The following is a 6,000-nucleotide window of genomic DNA, read 5'->3' as shown; positions in this document are numbered from 1 at the left end:
GCTAGCTATGATAGAAAAGCCCATTTTAATATCACATGCTCTAGGCATTATACAGATTTGATTAGAACATGCTAGGTGCAAAAACAGTTTTCAGGTTGCACTTAGAATTGCTGGAACATAGATGTAGTGATGGCCACCAACATAGATGGCTTTGGGATTAGACACATTCATGGAGGATAATGCTATAAAAAGCTACTAGCTACAATGATAGCAGTGCTTTACCTCCACCCCAGAACACCACTTGATGAAGATGACAGGAAGCAGAGTGCTATTGTGCTTGTGTCCTACTTGTCAGCTTCCAATGCAATGGGCATCTGGTTAGCTACTGTGGGAAGAGAATGTGAGAATAGAGACTAGAGAGGCCTTTGGTATGGGTCCAGCAGGACTCTTCTTGTGTTTTTAGATAACGTGTCGACAGAATCCCAAAATTAGGTGCTGCACAGAATGTTACATAAAGTTAGGAATGACAAACACTGCCCACAGACTTGTAATATATTTTATTTATTAATTTACAGGTCTTTTTATATAAAAAAAACTTTGCTTTTCTTCAAAGCTGCAAACATAGTATATATGGTAACAATGCAAAACATAGTTTAAAACTTAGTGAAGAGGAAGAAAGAAAAAGTCAACAAATGGAAAAGTGAGAGATGGCTAACTCAACATTAGAAGAGGGATATAGGAAAATAGGCACTAATCATGTGACAACAATTTTAAAACTTTTCACCTAGCTGTCCCCATTACATGGAGATCTGTTGTCTCAATCCATGCAATGAAAAAAGCACAACTACATTCCAGGAAATACTTGCTTCTGCATTTAAAAAAATGCAAACTATTTCCCTGCTGGTCCTGCTAAAAAGAATAGCTCCTTTCAGCTATACTTCAAGAGCATTAAACATTCAAAGCCATATATATATCCTTTAAGGCTGTCACTGGTGCGGCTAGCAAGAACTTGAGCTGGTGGTTTTTAAGGAAAGAACTTGAATGAAATATATATATATTTCAACTTGCTACTTCCTCTGCCTTACCGTTTTCTTATGCTGCTACAAGGAACCGGTGGCCTATATTAAACACATTTGTTGTCCTCAAGTAAAAATTACATTTGAAGCATTTCTGTATAAAGACAATTTGTTCACAGCCAAGATGGGTGTTCAAAACAGAGAACATAAATCATATAAATAATGTTGCGAAATGCAAGGCAATGGCCTACTGAAAACAGACTGGATCAGGAGGTCAGCTTTTATTATATACTAGCAAATAGTAATTCTACATGCAGTGCATATTCAGAATAATTAGAAGTCAAGAAAACAATCAGAAGTGCAGAAAAAAAATAACCCAGTAGTAGGCTACCACTGCTATCCATATGTCCTGATTTATTTAGGCCTACAGTTCTTAGTCTGAAAGTGTCACTGCCGTCACCAGAAGCACTTTCCCTGAGCAGGCATTCCTGAGATCTCAGTTGCTTTCCATCATTTGATGGCTCCACAGGTGCCTCTAGGCAACAACTCTCTGTTTTCCTCCATGTCTCTCCCTGCTTGGTAACCTTTCAGCGCTGAGCACAGCAGAGCGCCTCAAGCAATGAGTCTCAAAATGATGTCATAGGGAACAAAAACAGCAACTTTTCACCATCCACGTTACGTGTCATAAACAGCCTCCAAAGCCCAAGGTTCAATCTTCCTACTGCCACCTGCAATCACATTAATACATTCTCAGTGACAGAGAGGTTTCCTAGTTGCTTCTGTCCATCTCCTCTTCTTAGCCAATCATAAAAATCACTAGCAGCAGGTGCCATCCTTGTCTCCAGGGTGGGAAAACACTTACAAAAGAAAACAAATAAGCAACTGTGTCGAGTAGAAAAGGCGTGGGATAATATGTGTGTGTGTTTTCTTTGAATTTAATTTGGGACAATGATGCTCCAGTCAAAATGCAGCAGATCCCATGTTTGCTAGCTGAACAAAGGGTTAAGAGACATTGAGTTCTCTGAAAAATCCTAGAGGGAACTCCATGAGTTCACATCCTCTGTTTGCACAGGGCAGGAAGAGAACAATAGAAAAAAAAATTCTTACTACTTCCTTCCTGCCCAGGGCTCATTCTCTTTTACATCTTGCAGCTGTGGAGAAAGGGTGTAGGCTGTGCTCTCTTGAGCATGGGCATAATATTCAAGTATCAACCATGTGTTTTGTAATCTACAAGTCTATTTTGCCTGACTTACTTGACTGCCATTTTCTGCTTGAATCAAGGCTGCAGTGTTATGTAAGTAAACAACATTTTTATCTTTACATTACAGACTACTGTGTTGTTATCATTTAAGTTTGGAGCTGCAGGTTTCAAAATGCTGTCTTTATGAATGATTTATTTTACTTTGCTCAATTGGGTTCTGCAAAAACCCTCTTCCCCTTCAGCCAAACCCAAGAACTTACCCAGTAGTGGAGGCTACAGTGAGTATTTCCAGGATCCCAACAGAGTATCTTTTTTTTTCTCTCTACCAGGGACTACTCGTCCCATAATTCCTAGCTGGAAACTGATGCTAGGCTCATCATTTTTGCCACAGATTCTGGAGCCAATTGCCCTAGGCCTCTGCAGGAAGAAACACTTAACAGGGAGCAATTCCCATGGACGTAAAGTGGGGTTTACTTTTGAGTAATGTACAAGGTAATGCACTGCAATGTTTCATTGTCCACTGTTTCTTTGCAGAGGAGGAGGATAGAGAACCAGAACAGATGAGGGTACCACACAACTTTTCTCGCAGCGAAGCAGCAACTGCGGCAGCTGAGACCCCTTCTGAATCAAGGTAAGACGCTTTAGGCCCCAGGTGCATCTCCACTGCTTAAGTGTCTGTTATTCTTTTTTCAAGTGAAGAAGACAAGGACCTCCTAGGCACTACTTACGTGACCAAGGTGTCCCACCAGTTCAATTCTAATTTTATTATGTATTTATTTATTAAATGTGGATATTGCCCTTCATCCATTGATCTCAGGTCAGTTCTCAGGTCTAGGTTCCCGGTGGCACCATTGATTGCAAAGGATTATGTTTGCCCAAATGATCTATATGGGCTTTCAAATTTGTCAAATGTATAATCTTCCCAGAGAACATGTGAAGGGGATGTATTTTTTTCCTTTTTCTCCAACCTTCCTCTACTTTAGCAAAGCAGAACCATTGGCATTTATGTTTCGACGCTCAGACCTACATAAACTCCCATAAATGGTTGCTGGCACAGCTGTCATCATCACAGCCCCAATGATTTCTGCCATATTACATGAGATACCTTTCAGGAAACTTATGCATGGTGGGGAATCCATAAATCCAAATTCAATTAAGTCATTTTTGTGCTGCACATATTCACCATACAGTACATATCCAGCTCTTTTATCTTGTGAAAGGGAAGGTAGAGGCAGGAGAGACAACAGAGCCACAACATGACTTGCTTACAGTCACTCAGTAATTATTATTCTAGCATTGCCCTAATACATTGTCTTACAAATGCCAAGGCAGGGAGATAAGCGTTTGCCTGTTGAAGGTGAAGAGCTCTGTTCTGTCTTTAGATATTTGGAGCTAAATAGCTACTCTTAAATCACTGCTATTTCCCCCCAGTGTGCAGTATGGGATTGTACTGGAGACACACTGTTGCTATGCCCTTCCCAGCCCCCGCCTCGCCTACTACATACAAGTCCTCTCTTTTTAAGGGCATTTCCCCATTATTTCAATCATTTATATCTTTGAATGCCTGACATTTTACAGTGCCCAAACCCCACGTTTCAGTGGGCATCAGTAAATCATCCCCCAACACTGTGTCTTCCTTATACACTCTTCCATACATAACATCAATCATTTTACCATTTCATAGGAATAAAAAAAGAAAGAATGTTTTCTTAACTGTGTCTTGCTTTATTGGCCACATTACATAAACAGGATGATTTATGAAGCAGGAAAAGGAAAGAAGGTGGTGTTTGCTCTTATGCTTTCTTCTCCCATCTGTGATTTTTGTCGTGTCTTTAGGCTTCATGGAAGCATCCTTGCACTACGTTTGTATAGGGGCATGTGCAAATGTCTACACCCCTCCTTTAAGCTTTCTGAATGTTTGTGAAACGACTGTGCCTGTTTTTTGCTATGATACAGTGCAGATAACCTGACTGTTCTACAATATTTGCTGCTTTAGGCCATTGATAAGAATGGGCATAGTATGGGTTTCCTATACAAGTTGTGTCTTTGTCATGGAAACCAAGTTAACAGACATTAAGCACACCCTTGCCTCTCCTCTCTAACCCCTTCCCTCCCTCTCTCTCTCACATACACACACATTTGCAGTTGCTATGGTGGCACAAGATGAATGATCTTCCCTGCAGTTTCATTGATGACATACAGCCCTGTAATGAACTGTCAGTTCTTTTGTAGGGTTGACTTTTGGGGATTCGTAGCTTCTACTGATCCAAGGCCAGCAAGTGTTTTCCTCTTTTTTTAATGAACTGTTGCTTCTGAAAAAAACACACACACCAACCAGCGTTTGTGGGCAGATAGAGAACCAAGCTAAAACACATTATTTTTAAGTAAGCTAGAGACCTAGCTAGGCTAGATAGTGAAAACAAAGGTGGACAAGAGCAGAAATAAGTTGGGTAACAACTTATTTTAGTATTTTTATTTGGGTGCCTGATATCTTTGTTTGTTGTTCAGCATTCGGACAAACAAAGAAAAGAATGCTGCTTTCACACTGTCCCTTCCTTCCTTCCTCTTTACTGCAACTACTGTCCTCTAAACTAATTTTTTCTGTTGTGGTGTGCCTCTGCTTGCCATTGGCTTAAATTTGGTAGCTGGCCATTTCGAAACTTACTCTTTGCATGCACCAGACACAGTAGAATTCTCAAAATGGTGGCTGACAAGCACCAATGATGCACAGCAATAGAAAAAAAAGATACAAGAAACAGCATGGCATTGTTGACCCGGGCAATTGTGAAACCATGGGTTGGAATCCACTACAGCAACAGCATGGGAAGCTTAGATCTGAAATTATGAAGCCTTCTGCATGACGCTAAAGCTTCAAGGAAAAGGCTATTGGAAGAATTCCATCTTGTTTATCCATGCGCTGTACAGTAGTAAAAACTAGCTATCATGAAGGACCCCCCCCCCCCATAAAATCTGGGCTTCCTCTGCCTTGAAATCCTACATTCTTAGAGTAGAAAAGCAGGCAGGATATTAACACTTTCCTTGCTTGTTTTGTGTATAATTAAATATTCAAAGTTATGGACAAGTAATCTTGCAGAATTAGACTTCCCTAGCTGCCTGTGGCCCCTGTAGGGCTTAAAGTATTTCATAATGAAGAGGCGTACTGGGGAGTAATGAATAGAGGTATTGTGTAGAATGGGGGGAACCTGGCAAACAACTGTATGCCTACGCTATAAGGTTACAAAGAGACAGTGGAGAATGGGACTTGGCTCACGCTCAGGTAGAGCTTTTCTTTTCCCTTTCATTAAAGTTCTTTGTTGATAACTTCTGCATTCGCATGCATTTGGAAAAAAAGGCGTCATATCAAGGACTCTGCATCTTTGCAAGGAAAACAATATACCAGTAAGCATTTCAAAACACAGGCATCATCTTCTGCAGAAGCTTGTTTAGAAAATAGGTTTGGCTAAACAAAAGCCTTGGAAATAACATAATCAGCACTGCCCCTGTTTGGGCGCACGGGCCGAGGGAGGAACAATTTGTCAAAGATGCACACTTGTAATGTTCAAAGAAACAATTTTCTGGCAGAGTGTTATCTCTTGCAACTCCTCTTTTCTATCTATTGTTTGCTATATGTTTTTGTACAAGAGAAAAATTAGGCACGCTCTGGAGTGTTGCTTGGTCTAGAATTTCCCCCCTGTGCCAAGCTGTTTAATTTATGATGCCCTTCCATAAGAAAAAGCATCTTGGAGACACTGTAACACTGTAGCAGAATATCTAATTTATTTATCCTCCAACCAAGGCCCTAGGTCAGCTTTCCTCAACCTGGTGCCATCTGGATGTTGCTGA

At 40.6% G+C, this 6,000-nt stretch overlaps 1 long non-coding RNA gene across 1 annotated transcript in view; it reads left to right on the top strand.

Annotated features, from left to right (window-relative positions):
* Positions 1-2,144: 2,144 nt before the first annotated feature.
* LOC117048239 overlaps positions 2,145-6,000 on the top strand; it is a 98,267-nt gene continuing 94,411 nt past the window's right edge. The window contains exons 1-2 of the long non-coding RNA XR_004426819.1: positions 2,145-2,250; positions 2,692-2,788. This is a non-coding gene — a long non-coding RNA (uncharacterized LOC117048239). The remainder of the gene's footprint in view (positions 2,251-2,691; positions 2,789-6,000) is intronic.

This window comes from Lacerta agilis, chromosome 6 (genome assembly GCF_009819535.1).
Source record: "Lacerta agilis isolate rLacAgi1 chromosome 6, rLacAgi1.pri, whole genome shotgun sequence".
Taxonomy (NCBI): Eukaryota; Metazoa; Chordata; class Lepidosauria; order Squamata; family Lacertidae; genus Lacerta; species Lacerta agilis.
The sequence above is the reverse complement of the archived record's forward strand: the minus strand, read 5'-3'. Positions and strand labels throughout refer to the sequence as shown.